General features: G+C 47.5%; 1 protein-coding gene across 1 annotated transcript in view; it reads left to right on the top strand.

Moving 5' to 3' along the window:
- Nucleotides 1-964: 964 nt before the first annotated feature.
- The window catches only part of LRRD1 (leucine rich repeats and death domain containing 1), a 502,180-nt gene continuing 487,512 nt past the window's right edge, over nucleotides 965-15,632 (top strand). The window contains exon 1 of the mRNA XM_069648429.1: nucleotides 965-1,174. The gene's annotated coding sequence lies outside the window, so the exon portion shown is untranslated. The remainder of the gene's footprint in view (nucleotides 1,175-15,632) is intronic.

The following is a 15,632-nucleotide window of genomic DNA, read 5'->3' as shown; positions in this document are numbered from 1 at the left end:
GCAGTTGTGGTTAAAATATAAACATGATGTTAATTATTTGAATGTACTTGAATTTTATAATCGGTTAACTAGCGGTGAGGAAACAGGGCTAACTTGCACTGTAATTAAAATACTCTGTTCTGCAGAGGGGATTCAGCTAAGGTGGTGAGAACGAAATGATTTTGAACCCTCCTAACTTGGCACAGCAGTTTAGATTTTGGGAGGAATAGAATTGAACTTGAATCGTATTTTTTTTTTAAATAAAACATTTTATTGTTTTTCTTAACTGAAGCAAAACAGCTTTGCAAGTAAACTCTATAATACATTATTACTGTAGACATTGAAATCCAACTATTTGAGCCAAAGTTTGAGATCCTATTCACCCTCCTGCCCCCCCCCTCACCCCACCCTCCCACTCAACTTCTCCCGGCCATCTATCAGACCATCCCGCTCCCTCCGTTTTTAGATGCAGCCAGAGTACCACTAGTTCCTTTTTTGCACTTCCACCCCTGCTCATACCCTTTGGTTCCTGCCCACTTCGACCTTCCGTTTATGCCCCCCGCTTCATCCCAATCAAATGGTGCGGCCCATTGTTTCCGTTTCGTCGTCAGCAAATGGAAAAGGCCCCTTGCACTGCCTTGGGTGACAATTGCATTAATAATACTGTAGGACATGTTTTTACCAAGTTCCCTCACACGGCACAGTGCCCACAGAATTATAAACGTCTCCACTACAAAAAGGGTCCCCCTTACAGAGGCTGGGTGGCTACCACACCCCTTGTTTAATTCGGCCCCAGCTAGACAAAAGTTACCACGACATGGTGTACATTGGTCAGCGTTTCGCGTGTAAATCAGCTGTCGTTTCCTTCGCTATGCTTTGCTCGGGTTGCAGCAGCGCCCAAGCTACCAACGTGGGCCGGGTACCCTGTATTGTGAACGTCAAAGGAGGGCAGGTGTGCGACGCATTACTACCATGGCGCAGGCGCAGACTACAAGTTCCTGCCCAGCGGGCACACGCATTGCCCTGGAGACCTCTTTTGTATCGCAACGCCAGAGCAGAGCTCAGCTTCAGGAGCGCGTGAAAGTGCCAGGCGCAGGGACGACCCAGAGCGGCATGCCGCCCACTCCTCAAGGCGTTTTTGAGTCCATGGCGTGGCCGATGACTTCATGTAACTTCACAACACTTTGTAGCTCAGGTATTTTGAATCGTTTCCACGCGTCTGTGTGTTATTGGATACAATTATTATAATGGCTTGTGTGCTAAGGCTATCTGCATTCCTATGTATTTCGGGCGAATTTCTGTAAAAGGAATCATAATAACTAGACCCTTTAAATCAACTTGAGGCATTAGCCATGCAAAACAATGGTTCTGGTAAATAGTTAAATCTTGTCACCGTGCAACATCGGTGTACTGCTTTCCCGAGTGCGTGTATGAAATCTACCCGCTGAGAACAGGTACACAAAGTCATTGGCGGGCTGAAACAAAACTCCCCTTTCAAAGTTATGCTAAATGGATAATGGCGCGGGACAGGGTACACAATTGCAATTCTTAAATTTTAAGACAAGACAATGCAGTTATTTAATAATACTGAATATTAATGGGTGGTGTATTGCAAATAATAATAGCAATATGCTAAATAATGTCTTCATACAAAATGCGTGCGCGCAGGATGTGTACTGTTTGCCCAGGAAACGAGAGCCAGGCTGCGTCTTAGTGGAATGGTAGTTCAGGTTCTGCTGCTCATTCTTTTCCTCTGTGGACTATGGCAGCTCTTAAGAGATTCTGCCAGGGGCTCCCTGCGAGCACCGCTTTCCTAAACATCAACCCGCTTAATGTTTGCTCATGCCAGCTTGGCAGATTCCAGATTTTAAAATATTGGTGGGTAGCCATACTCCCAACATTCCCGAATTGTAATGAGGGTCCTCTAACATGGAAGTACTGGTTGGTTCACGAACATGTGCATTCACCCGCAAAGGAATCGAGGCCTTTATGAACGGAGTCATATTTCTTGCTGAATAATACAACATGCTTTGTCGTATCGCATTCCGCGGGCCTGGGGTATGTTGAGCGTTAGGTGGTAGTGTATGTTCCGAATCTAGGTACATTTTCCCTCGAATGTGTTTCCTGAATCTAGGTACATTTTCCCTCTACAGTATGTTCTAAATCTAGGTGTAATAATAATAATAATAATAATATTTATGTATACCCATTATTGATGACAACCAACCACCTCCTTCTCAACCCTGGCAAAATGGAAATCCTAGTATGCAGCAAATCCACTCTCCTTCCCCAACCTATTTCCTGGCCACATTCCCTAGGACCCGCCCGGCTACATCCACTTCTGTAGAAAACCTTGGATGCCCGCTGGACTCTATTGTTTCCCTCTCCCACCACACCAACTCTGTGTCCAGAATCTGCTTCTTCCACCTATGCATCCTCAGGCAAATCTTCTCGTACCTCACCTAACCACACCAAATCTCTGCCATCCTTGGCATCATCCTTTCCCTCATAGACTATGCAAACCCCCTTTACCTTGGCTCGCCGGCATTCCAGCTCAGAAAACTCCAAAGAATCCTAAATGTTGCGGCCCACCTTCTCCTTGGTCTCTCATCGAGAGAACATATCAGTCCCGTACTCATAATGCTACATTGGCTCCCTATCGGCCGACGGGCTATCTTTAAAGCCATGTGCATCACTCACCATGCCCTACACAACATCGGACCTAAATTCCCCCAGGATAATCTCACACGCTATCAACCGACCAAGAACCTCAGATCTGGCTCTGCTCTGCCCCGCATCATCCCCCCAATGCAACTCCACCAACTGCTCCAGATAAGATTTGGAAGTGTGAGTGTTTTTTTTAAAGTTGGGAGTAAAAGTGGCTGATACACCCCTTATCTGTAGGGTTAACTCCACCAGATTGGGAGGATCCTCGTTCTCCATCTAAGCCCCTACCATCTGGAGCTTGCTTCCTCTCCACATCCACCTCATTGATAACCACCTCTCTTTCAGAAGACCCTCAAAACCTGGCTATTCCCTATGGCAACCGGAAAACCTATCCACATCACCATGGCCTCTTTCGCATACACTGACGCCATTCCCATTGATACACCACCAAGTCATGTATGCAACGGATGCCGTCTGCTCTTGGGGCGGCGTTCCCTACACAAATCAAAACACTGACAACCCTTTTATACATAAACGCAGAGGCGGATGCTGGGGGTTGTTGCGGCAGATGCTCCACTCACCCAATCCACAGACCACTCTCTATTCATGAACACACATCAACCTCCAGGCTGCTTTGGCTCTGACTAGTGCTCTCAAGCTACTTGTATACAACTCTTTACAGTCTAAGGATAGCCGGAATCATACTAAAGAAAAGTTTCAGGACAGCTCTTCAGGGCACGAAATATGCACACCTCGAGGACCATTTCTGGTTAGCTCATTCTGTGCCTAAGATCTAAGTGGATTGCCGACAAAGAACCCAGAAGCCTTTGAAAGCACAAGCACATGGGCGACAATCTGTCTATTACAATTACAAGATGTATTAAACCAACATGCCCTATTCCAATATAGAGATAACGCAGGCTTTACAGACAAACCTAACACCAACTACTTCAAAGACAATTGCACATCATTAAGAAATACGAACACTCACACAAGTACGTCTCTAGAAGAGATTGCGATGTCTAGCATGATTATTTATGTTAGAAGATCTTTTAAGGTTAGACAGATTGAGAGGTGAGCTATATTCTGCACCCTCTCAGATCTGGGAGTGGGCACTCTTGCAGCACTGTATACTGTTACCCAGTCCATTGCACTAACAGGTATATGATATTAATCTATCCATTGCAGTTAGAAGACCCATAAATCAGCCACTGTAACTCATAACAATATATGCCGGTACCTTTTTTTTGGATTAGAAGATGCCCGATGTTAGTCTATTATGGAATTTTGAAAATATAGAATAAGATTGTAAGGGTGGCCTATCTATTGCACTAGAAAATCCTTGACTCTAGATGTTAGGGCATCCAGGCATCCAGGCGCCCATGCTTAGAACACGATATAAGATAGCCGGCCTATTTAGGGCCAGTGTACTTTGAGAGCAGCCTGTCTATAATGCCTAGAATAGCATATGTGAGTAGCTTATCTTCTTCAGACAAATTGACTGAATCAAAAAGGCGAGATCAAAGATAAGCTCCATCTGAGCTTAAGGTATCTATAAACACACTACTTAGGTGGACATCTGCCACAGGAGTGGCTTTCCATCCACATACTTTAGAATGCAGTTATGACTATGAAAAATTCAGTCTAGCTGGACATGTAACGATTCCGCCATTGCACCAGACTTGCCTCAATACCTCTGCCATTAGAATACAGCGACAACCTATGACAATTTTTAACCAAGCATACATCGTTTGTCTTGCTCTAGCGCTCTGTCGTGACCTCCCTCAGCACCCTCCCACATGCCTGACCTCTTGGGTTGCTTGCCGGAGCCTGGCCAGCTCACCTAATTCCTAGTATTGGCCAAATGCGCGCAAGCACTTTAAGCCTTTCTTAGAATTTCCCATACCTGGACCTTGGTCCCCGAGGGCATTCCTACCACAAAGCACGTTGAGGCCATTGTGAGGAGTCAGAGATGCGAGATGGACACAGAGGTAGAGTTTTCTCACATGATGCCATTTTATTAAATAAAAAGGGGTGAGGTAAATGCCTATCTTTCCCTAGCCTAAGAAGGATGTCCCTGCCTAACAAACTAACACTAAAGAAAAATGATCTAGTGTCCAAAAAGTATCTGACCCTCAAACTTATATACACAACAAAATTATACAGGGTTTGTTTGGCTGTCTTAAATTTCAAAAAATAACATATCAATTCAAACTCAAAAGCTTTAGAAAATACTCCTTTTGATTGGGGTTGAACTCTTTTACCCTGGATCAGGTCAGGAATATCTTGAGCAAAGTTCAAGTTTAAGAAAGTAAATTTCCATTCAAGGTAGCTCAAAAGTCTCTTCCATACAATAGATCCTTCCAATTGGTGAAGTGAATATCTTTCCTTCCAGCGGCTTATTCACAACTCGGAACAACTGTTAATCTTTCAGTTTCTTGCTTGGCAAACAAAAAGTCTTGACCTCAAAACACAATTTCATAACATAGGATAAATGTTCGTTCTCAAAAGTCAAGCAATTATTAGCACATCATTCTTATTCTCCAAAAGAAACACTTCAGTCAGGATAGCTTTATAATCATATGTCTTCTTTAAAGGAAACACCTTCTGGAACTGCAACAGTTCAACAAGACAAGGTGATGGATTTACAACTTCTTTTCCAAAACACCTCTTTACAACAACCACAGTCATTTAAATCCTCTTCTTCTTTCCTGGTATGCTCGCCTGCCAGGACTACCTACTAATGGTCCCTTTCCTGGTTTACTCGCCTACCAGGATAAAACTCCTACTATTAGAATTGTACTCTGTGGTAATGCTTGTTCCACAATCCTCCACACCGGGACTCTAAGTGAGGAAATTTAAACAACAACTGCTTCTCTTGATTGTCTCTTGACTCTTAACAAAATGCGGGTCAGCATCTTCGTAAATTGGTATTGTTTCTGTGTTCCTCTTGGCTGAAGACAATGCAGGTTACAGTTCTCTCCCTCTCGGGTTCTCATACAAGGAGGGCTTTGCTCATGTGGCCTTTGTTTTATATTTGTGCCACTTCTTGGCTGCTGGAAATGCGGGTTACAATCACCTCCAAGTGGTATCCCTTATCAGGAGCGTTGTGCCCGGTTTGCCTTAATATCTCTCTTCTGTGGCTTTGGGAATGCAATTTACGATTATCCCCTAATTGGAATCCCTAGTTAGGTGAGTTGCGCCCAGTTTGCCTCTATGTCACTCTTCTGTGGCTTTGGCAATGCGGGTTACAATTGTCCCCTAATTGGAATTCCTGGTTAGGAGAGTTGTTCCAATTTGCCTCAGTTCATTTGTTCGGTATTCTAAACATTCAATTTCAGGTTCATAGTGACTGTTTCGACTATCGCATTTTCTAAATGACAAAAGTTCTGACACAAAAGTGTCAAAAAAAGAAGTTTCAAATGTATTTTCATTTTTATTTCTTGTATGGGGGGTCCCCCTCCCAAACCCCCATTTTTTTGTTGTAAAAACACTTATTTTACTATACAAATTAAAAGAAAGCCTTTAACATTAAAAGAAATACATTCAACTCTTTTTTTTCTAAACTTTTCTTTTGGAACTTTTGTAATTCAAAAATATTGTTTCGAAACTTTGCCTGGACACCCAATTTCACCTAGTGGCCTCCTTCGGAGCGTCCCGGGGTCGCCTGCTTCAGGCCAACTCACTGGTATGCCTCTCCGTCTCCTTCTGACTTGCTGGTGTTGCTGTGGGTTTCTTCTGGGCATTCTGCACTTTCGTCTGCTCCGACTCGACTACCACGGTCCGCGCAGTCCTTCACCAAAGCTTTGACAGCTGTGTGGTGACCTCCAGGGGCCTTTCTTACCAGATTAGTCCACGGTGTGTCGGGAGCCCGTCTTCAACACAGTGTAGCTTTCTTTAGAGCCACTACCCACTGCGCATTCTCTGCAAGGCCACGCTTCCTCTGCATTTACAAGGTCACCCGCACAGCTTACTGCTACTGCCACTACTACACATCAGCTTCCCCTCCCTTCTGCGCCTGGAACCCATTTATATGTTTAAAGGTCCCACTCAGGTGCGTTCTATCCCAACATCTAGACTGCTCATGATACTTCATCGCCTCTGAGCCCCTCTTCCTCATCTACAAGCTTTATGGGACTTGAAGTCCATAATGTTTTTATTCCTTTTTGATCAGTTATCTTAAACTGATTTGTTAACTGTTTAGACTTATGTGATGTTCGTATAAGAGGGGGTGGTTTAGACTTGGGTTTTAAACTTCTAGATTAGGCAGAATCATAACAATTGGAAGTTGTGATATTAATTTCCTGACCCCTCAATGTACCACTTTTAGGCTGGTTACAAGAGCTTTCATGTTCTGAACTTTGGGAAATTCTAAGAGAGCGAACCATACATTGACAGCATGCCATTAGATATTTAGGTATTAGGGGAATCTCATCTTCAGAAGAGGATGAATATTGCATCCCTCCTAACAGAGTCACCACTTCCCCTTGACAGCCGTCTCCTCCCATGTGATCCTCCCTCATGTTACCATACCTAGGTTTAGGCTCATCTAGCGGCTTCCCTCCCCTGGCCACATGGGAGGTGACTTTAGGCCGAGGTTTAAAGATGACTCCATAGGATTCATCACATCATACAAATGGGAAAAGGCGCTATATAAATGACAACTACAATACAATACAAATTCACCTAAGAGACAGATAGGACTCTGTCATTTCCTCACAAGTTGAACTGGAGTAGAAAAGCATTGCGCTGAAGCAGTGCTTTAAGTGGGATTTGAAATTGAGGTGGGGCTCTAAAAAGGGATGTGGCCTAAATGTTGGGCGTGTCCTAAATAGTGATGGGCGTGGCCTTGAGGGAGGTACCACCTGAGGCAAACACAATACGTGACCCTGCATACATGTACTTTGAGCCATTTAGCATGTTCTAAGATGGTATTGCTTGAATCCAGTCTACATATTGCAAATTAATGTATCTGAGGTCTCATGCTATGTTGCTTTGTTTCAAAGTAAGTGTTACTATCAACAGTGTTTATATAAAAAACAATATACACAAAAATATCCTCAGACAGAGGAATGGCTGAGTTGGCCATGCCAGAATTAGGTGCTATGATATGGAATATTAACTCAGATCTCTGCGGCGTGTACTCAATGAACACACTGAGCTATCTCTTTAAACATGGTGGTACTCAAACTTAGCGGTATGCCTTTCAACTTTGTTGCATTTGATCAACATATTCCACAGCGATAGAGAATAATGCTTCTCAAGTTGTGCAATAGTGAAGGCACAAACCGAATGTACTATAATTAACGCTGAATGCACTACTGGATCAATTGATCAAATCCGAACATACTTGTTGACAATAGCTGCACAAGCAGCAATACATCCTTTGGGGCTCACTTCTGCTTCAATACTAGGTAAAGCAAGGCAGCAGAACAGTGCTCTGGTGTACAGAGCTGCACTGTGGGGACTGTCTGAAATCTTGCTGCTTCTCTACACAGCTAACACCCTGCTGTGGCCCTGCTCGCTCAGTGCAATGAGGTGTTACTGGCCGAAGGGAGGGGAGAACTAGCACCAGTGATCAAGCCATTAACGCTGTAATGTTTGTGCTGAAAAGCATGCACTTAGAATGAACCAATGCGGAAATCTGTTTCTGCATATCAATGCAGAGAAACAACATGGTAATCTCTGAGATGGCCCTGGTCTGTCCCTCTGTTAGTGAGCCCTGTCTCTTTAAGACATGAGACATGGGTCACATGTGGGGATGATGTGGGTGTGGGGAGGAGAGAAGGGAAGAGAGCTTGGTATCCTGTCACATGCTAAATAAAAAAGACGTTACATTTGTTTTCCTGGAGTCACGTCCATAATTCCGAGGGCTACAAGAGTCCTAACAACGGCGATGAGGCATATTCCGCCATGCACCAGTCCTCCTCCTCCTGACATGTGGGTGATCCCACTCCAGCAGCTGTATTCAAGCCGCTTCCAGTGTGGTCCTGCACACGCAGGTCGGGCGATCCTGCCGACGCTGCAGGGACCGATCCCGGGCCCGGCACTCTCCTCCCTCTGCCCGCGGCAACCCGCCAGCAGCCAGCATTCCCCTGCATGCCGGAGCATGCAGGCGAGACATCGGTCACAGGTGGGTGGCCTCCTCCCACTGCACGAGCCTGCTATGCGGCTTCCTGGACGCACGCCGCTCACGCGGCCCATCCCCTGGTTGGGCCAACCCACATGGCCCTGCCCACATGGTCCTAGTCAGCTTTCACCTATATGAGCTCCAACGTTACCTACGCCCCATGTTCAAGACTGTCTGGGCACTTCAATACAAGCCCACACATTGGGCACATCACGTGGGCCTAGCCAGCCCTCATTTGAATGAGCTCCAACGCTGTCTACGCTCCACTGACAAGGCTGCATGCATATGTAAATAAGCCTGCAGATTGGGCACATCAAGGCACGCACCCACTCTGTGACCACTTATCCACCATGTGCCAAAGTAACTAGCGGATCTACCCGTTGCCCACCAACAGGGGGCATTGCTGACACCCACTGACAACAAGGGACCACCCAGTGGACAGTGCAGACTCCCAACTGACCCAGTTGCCACCATGAGCACACCGCCTGGTCCTGCAGCACCGCCCCCTGCCATGCCGAACCCTCCTTAAAGGTCCACTGCCACCGTGTGGTGCATGCCGCCCCCGTTCTTGATGACGCTGCAGGCAGACAAAGGCCCGTGGTGGGTGGAATGGCTAGAGGACTTCAATAACTTAATTGAGGCAACGGGTGAGGAGAACTCTCCAAAGCTGCATAGTATGTTCCTCAATATTTCTGGCAGTGATGTTAAAACACTCATCTAAACTATCCCTGCTGCTGAGCAGCCTTTTTTGCAGTGTTAATAACTGCCCTTAACAAAAGACTTGTGATTGAGCCCAACAGAGACTATGAGAGGTACATGTTCAATAAATGTACTCAGATAGGTGAGGAAACAGTCGACAAATTCATCACTCACCTGAGAATCAAAGGGGAACATTGCAAGTTTCACGCTTTCTCACTAGATGAAGCAATACGCCTGAGAGTGATTGAGGGATGCCTATCCCAAACACAGAAGAAACAATTGCTAAAGAAGCTGCTCTCCATCAATGAGGTCAGCAAAATGGCCAGGATCTTTGAAAGAGTGGACAGACAAGCAACCCAGATATCGGGGAGCGCCACACCCAAGCAAGATAAAGGCGACCTCATTGCGGCGGCGCAGACGGCCATCCCAAGACCAGGAGACAGGAGCACCCCAGGAGGATACCAGACGGCCCGCAGAATGCAGAGGCAGTGCTTGCGCTGCAGGATGGCCTTCCCCCACTCGGGGACATGCCCCGCGCTCGCCCATAGATGCAGCAACTGTGGCAGAGAAGGCCATTTTCAATCAGTCTGTAGGGCGGGCAGGCCCTTCCCCACAACGCGCACACCGCCGGCACCACAGTACAGGGAGTACAATCGAACCCCGTAAAGCTCGACATACCAGATGCGCGCAGCTGGGGAGCAGGTGCAAGTGGATCTAGTTCTCCTGGCCTGAGCCCCGTCCACCTGGTGCCTTCCTGCTTGCTGCTCTTTTCCCTACTTAAGGAGCCCTCCAGCCTCATTTCCTTTGCAGCTGGGGAGCTTCTGCAAGTGGATCTAGGTCACCTGGCCTAAGCACCACCCACCTTCTTAGCCCTGCCTCTTCCTTCCTGCTCTTAACTCTTAGATCAAGGGCATCTCTCGGCCGGGCGTCCGTAGCGAAGGGCAAACAAAGAAAAGGGAAATTTCTGTTTGGACCTGTACGGATCAGGAGGACCAGGGGCCGACCCACTGCTCAGACAGCAGGTTAGCATGCACCAACATGTGTTTACACCCTCTGTCCCCACAGGCCATCCCCACCCCTTCTGGTCCCCCTGTGATGTTTCCTTGTGCCCCCCCTTCTCACACACAGGTGTTGCCTGTTTTGCTTGATTCTGCTACCTGGCTTCCCCCCATGCTCCCCTCCAGCCTACTTCTGCAGTAGTCTGTCCTGATACATTCTGGTTTCACCATCACCGTCTTGTGGCCAATGCTGGATTTGACTTTTATGGACTTCATTGATTCACGGTGCGTCACCCTTTCGGAACTCTCTTGCTGGACTTCCTTTGTATCTTGTACTCATGGTGTCCCTGAATCATGCTCTTCCCGTCTTCATCTTGTATCCTGGCTTGCAACATGATGTGTTACTACTGACTTCTTCAATTGTATTCGCTCTCCCCTCTTGCTTCTCCACTCTTTTTGACTGCTTACTCTCTGTTCTCCCCTCCACTCCCTTCTCCTATCTCCTCCCCTTACTTTCTTCTATGCACTTACTCTATCAGAATTGTCCCTGGGCCTAGTATGATAGCAACCTCGTCTGTCTCCTCCCACCTCGCCTTACTGTCCTCCCCATGCAGCACTATCTGAAATATTTTCAGGCCTGGTACGATAGTCGCTTGTTTTGTTCATCCTCTCTCTTTCGGCACCCCTCTCCCTCACCTTTTGTTTTTCTCCGACTCTACCAGAAATGTCGTCAGGCTTAGTACGGTAGTCGCCTGTCTGTTTCCATTTCCTTCCCACTCTCCCCCTCCCTTCCTTATCTATGTCTTAGCTCTTGCACTATCTGAAATGTTGTCAGGCCGAGTACGATAGTTAATTTCACATCCTTACTGTTCATGGCCTGTAAGAATGTCATTGTATTTTCCCTTGTTCCCTTCTCTTTCCTTCAAGCGCTTTGAAACACATTGTGTATAGGCGCTATATAAATAAACTATCATATCATATCATACCAGCAAGGCCCGAGAAGCTACATGAGAGTAGTGGAGGATCACTACCCTGAAGACGGCCACCAAGAGCCCGAAACCTACGAACAAACCCTGCACCTCAGGGACGAATATGATGGACCGCCACTTCCATGCCAGCATCAGTACGTGGCGGTAAACCAAGGACTTGAGTACGAGAATGACCATTACGACCAATATGCCCAGGACGAGTATGTACATTTTATCTTGGACGAGAGAGAAGCAAGGGAGGCACCTAGGATATCTGTGGAGATATGCAGGAAACAATTCTGCTTCCTAGTGGACTCAGGGGCCACTGTGAATATCATGGGAGAGATAGAATTTCTGCAACTGCCAAACAGGCCAACACTAGCTCAAACAATGGCCAAAATCTTCCAATCGGGGCCGACCTCCCCCTACACTCCATTGGGCATTTCAAGCGTCAGCTCTTACACAAAGGGCTGGTGACCACCACATCATCCATGTGATTCGAAGCCCGACCAAAGGAAGATGCTTACTGAGTTACTGCATCGCGTCCTGCCTGGGACTCAGCTTCATACTTGTCCACGAGGGCAATACCATCCATTCGACTGCTCCCACCAGCGACACAAAGGACCAGGTCTGTACAATAGAGAATGGTCATCTGGCCGGAAGCCCCATCACGAAGCACACAATCATGGTGGAATTCCCGCTCCTGTGCAAGGGACTGGGCAAATTGAATGGTCCCCTGTCAAATTACACATAGACACATTAGTCCAGCCTATCCCCCAGCATCTGAGGAGGGCAGGTTTCCACCTACAAGCCACCGTGTCAAATGAACTCAATCTGCTACTAGACGATGGCATCATCGAACCGGCCTCAGGCCCGACCCCATGGGTCTCACCGCTAGTGATCATGTCAAAGGAAGGGGGACACCTGAGACTCTGCATGGACATGAGGATGGCCAACACCGCCATCCAGACAGAATGACATCCAGGACCTCGCATAGAGTATATGATCGTCCAGTTAAATAAGGCAGTTCTTTTTTCTAAGCTGGACCTCAAGCAGGGGTATCATCAGATGGTGCTTCATCCCAACTCCATAAGTCGATATCCTAATTTTTGGAAGGTTGCATGAGGAGCACAACGCTGCTCTACTTGCAACCTGTGCAGCTGTCCAGGAAGGGGGCCTGACACTGAATATGGACAAATGCTGCTTCAGTAAGATCAAGCTGAAGTTCTTTGGGCACATCTTCTCAAGGTCTCCACCATTTCCAATCTTCAGAGGCCATGTCAGGTGGCTGACGTACGTTTTTCTCTGGGAATGACAGGCTACTGCACTCGCTACATTCCACACTACGCCTCCATCACCGAGCCACTGCAACGCCTGCTGCAGCAGGAGGTCCCATTTGCATGGGCAGCCGAATGCCAGGTAGCTTTTGACACCATCAAACTAGCCCTGGCAGAAGGCCGCAGGCTAGCCTACTTTGACCCGGTCTGGCACACCGAAATCGTAGTGGATGCCAGCCCAGTGGGGATAGGAGCCATACTGGCTCAGAAAAAGGGAGTTGACTCTCACCCCAGGCACATCGTGGTGTATGCCAGCTGGGCTCTGGCCTGCCCGAGTTGGCCTACTTGCAGTCCGAGAAGGAGAGCCTTGCAGCTGTGTGGGCGTGCAAGCCCTTCCACAACTTTATAATAGGGAAGAGGTTCACCCTCATCACCGACCACCAGGCCCTGCTGTCACTCTTCGGGGACCCCAGGACCAAAATGCCTCCCAGGATTGAACAGTGGGGCATCAGTCTTCAGGAGTACGACTATGAGATCATCCACAGGCCCGGGAGTGAAAAACAACCCGGCTGACTATTTATCAAGACACCCGGCAGGCAAGCCAATGCTCAGACCCGGCGACGCAGGATACATTAACTATGTGACCTCGAATGCACTCCCACCAGCCATCTCGCTTGAAGCGGTTGCGTCAGCCTCAGCGGCAGACCCCTCCATGGCTCTCGCGATTAGCCTGACAGAAAACAATAAGTGGAGGGATTACCGCCACGCTGTACTGAACCATTCGGGGGTGTGCAGGGACGAACTGGAAAGATTGGCTAAGGTTCATATGGAACTAGCCGTAAAAGAAAAAACGATACTCCTGAGAGGATGCAACCCTCCGGTCCGAAGTCATAAAGACAGCTCATGAAGGACACCGTGGCCCGGACAACACCAAGAGGCAGCTCCGGTGCCATATGTGGTTCCCGTTCCTAGACACAATGGTCGACAGGTGAGTGAGGAACTGCATAGCATGCCAATGCACAGCCAGGGCAGATGCCCTGGTGCCAATCCAGCCAACGAAGATCCCCGAGCACCGCTGGGAAAAAGTGGCCATGGATTTCTTTGGTCCCCTTGAGTCGGGGGAGTACTTGCTACTGTTCATAGATGAACACTCGAGATTTCCAATAGTAAAGAAAACAACATCCACAGCGTTTGCTCAAGTTGCAGCAATCTTTGAGGAAGTAGTCAGCGAGTGGGGGATCCCAGACGTCATCACGTCCGACAACAGACCGACATAGAGTGGACACGAGTTTGCGAACTTCCCGAAGCATATGGGTTTCGCCCATCAGGAGATCACACCCCGCTGGCCACAAGCCAATGGAATGGACGAGAGATTTATGGCATCAATCAAGAAAACTCTACAAAGGGCCCGATTTGAGGGTGCGGACCCCCATCAAGCGATTTTTCGACTACTCCGAGACTACCACAATACACCCCATGAGGCAACCAACAAGACTCCATCGGAACTGATGATGAAATATCAAGTTCGTACTCGTATTGTGAGACACCTGGTGAGCCAACCAGAAGCAGATCAAGAGGTCATCAGAAGAGACACTGAGCGTAAAGAAAGAGTTTGAGTCGAGATGGATGAAAGGAGATGAGCCAGACCAAAAGAATTTCATGTAGGTGATGAAGTGCTAGTGCAGCAGGCGATAGTGAGAAAGACAGACTCTCGGTTTGCCCCAAACCCCCTTCATGTCACAGCCATCAAGGGAACTATGGTAACAGCTGTGAACGCCGACAAAGAAGTGACAAGAAACAGCTTGGGGTTCAAGCATGTTGTCATGAGAGAGGATGAGAGGCCTCCTCCTCCTGATCTGGAGCCTCGTGTGCCATGGGACGATTTGTGGATGCAACTGGTGAGCCCCCCAATAATCAAAGCATAGCTGACCTTAATGATGCAACAGAGCAGAATACAACCTTTGATTTTCAACAGGTTGATGGAAAAAGAGATCTATCATCTACTGGACACGCTTAAGCCTACAAATGATTCCCTCTTTGTTCTTCCTGCCTACGTGGCCAAGCGTCTGGCTTCTGACCTGACACACTCTCCATTTCACGTCAAGTAAACGCTATTGCTTCCTCAGCAGCGTACTCCACCAAGCTTATCAATGCAGTCAAACCATACCTCGCTACGCAAAATTGTCATGCCATTGCGAGAACCACGATAGGTTCGAACCTAGTCTACTGCAATGTCCTCTTGGCCGGTACCTGAGCAAAAAATGTCAACAGATTGCAATTAATTCAAAATAACGCCCTCCGTTCAGCCCTCAACATTCCAAAGAGGGAACACATTTCAGATGCCAGACGCTCTGCAAACTGGCTCCCGGTAAAAGAACGTATCCTATTCAAGACACTTGCCATCACGCACAAGTGCCTCTCGCACACAACACCAGCATACTTATCTATCGGAGAAACTAGTTAGAGTAATCTCTACCAGGCCTACAAGGACACACTACACTAACCAGCTATACACCCAGAGGGTTAAGCGTGCGAAGGTGGGCGGCGTAAGCTTCCCATTCATTGCCTCTAAAGAATGGAATACCCTGCCACCCACCCTTAGGAATGAATCGGGTCACTTTGTCTTCCGCAAAGCCCTAAAAACAAGGCTATTTAATTAAGTCATGCACGCACACCCCAGCACCGCTCTGCCAACTCTCTAACCCCAACTGTATTTTTTGAACTCATGTACAGTGTCTAGCAGCACCAGGTTGCTTGTGACCGTACATACCTCGGTTTGCTCTACGCTCATCGCTTTCATGTGTCTTGTTTCTGTTGTCATCACTGTAACTAAGTAAGCTCTCTTGTAACAGCGCCACGATGCCCAAGGGCTGCCCTTTGTGCTTTATGAATGTAAAACATAAAAAAAAATCTT

This window comes from Ambystoma mexicanum, chromosome 2q (genome assembly GCF_040938575.1).
Source record: "Ambystoma mexicanum isolate Mex_15411 chromosome 2q, UKY_AmexF1_1, whole genome shotgun sequence".
Lineage (NCBI taxonomy): Eukaryota > Metazoa > Chordata > Amphibia > Caudata > Ambystomatidae > Ambystoma > Ambystoma mexicanum.
Note: the sequence above shows the minus strand (reverse complement) of the source record. Positions and strands in the feature narration are given on the sequence as shown.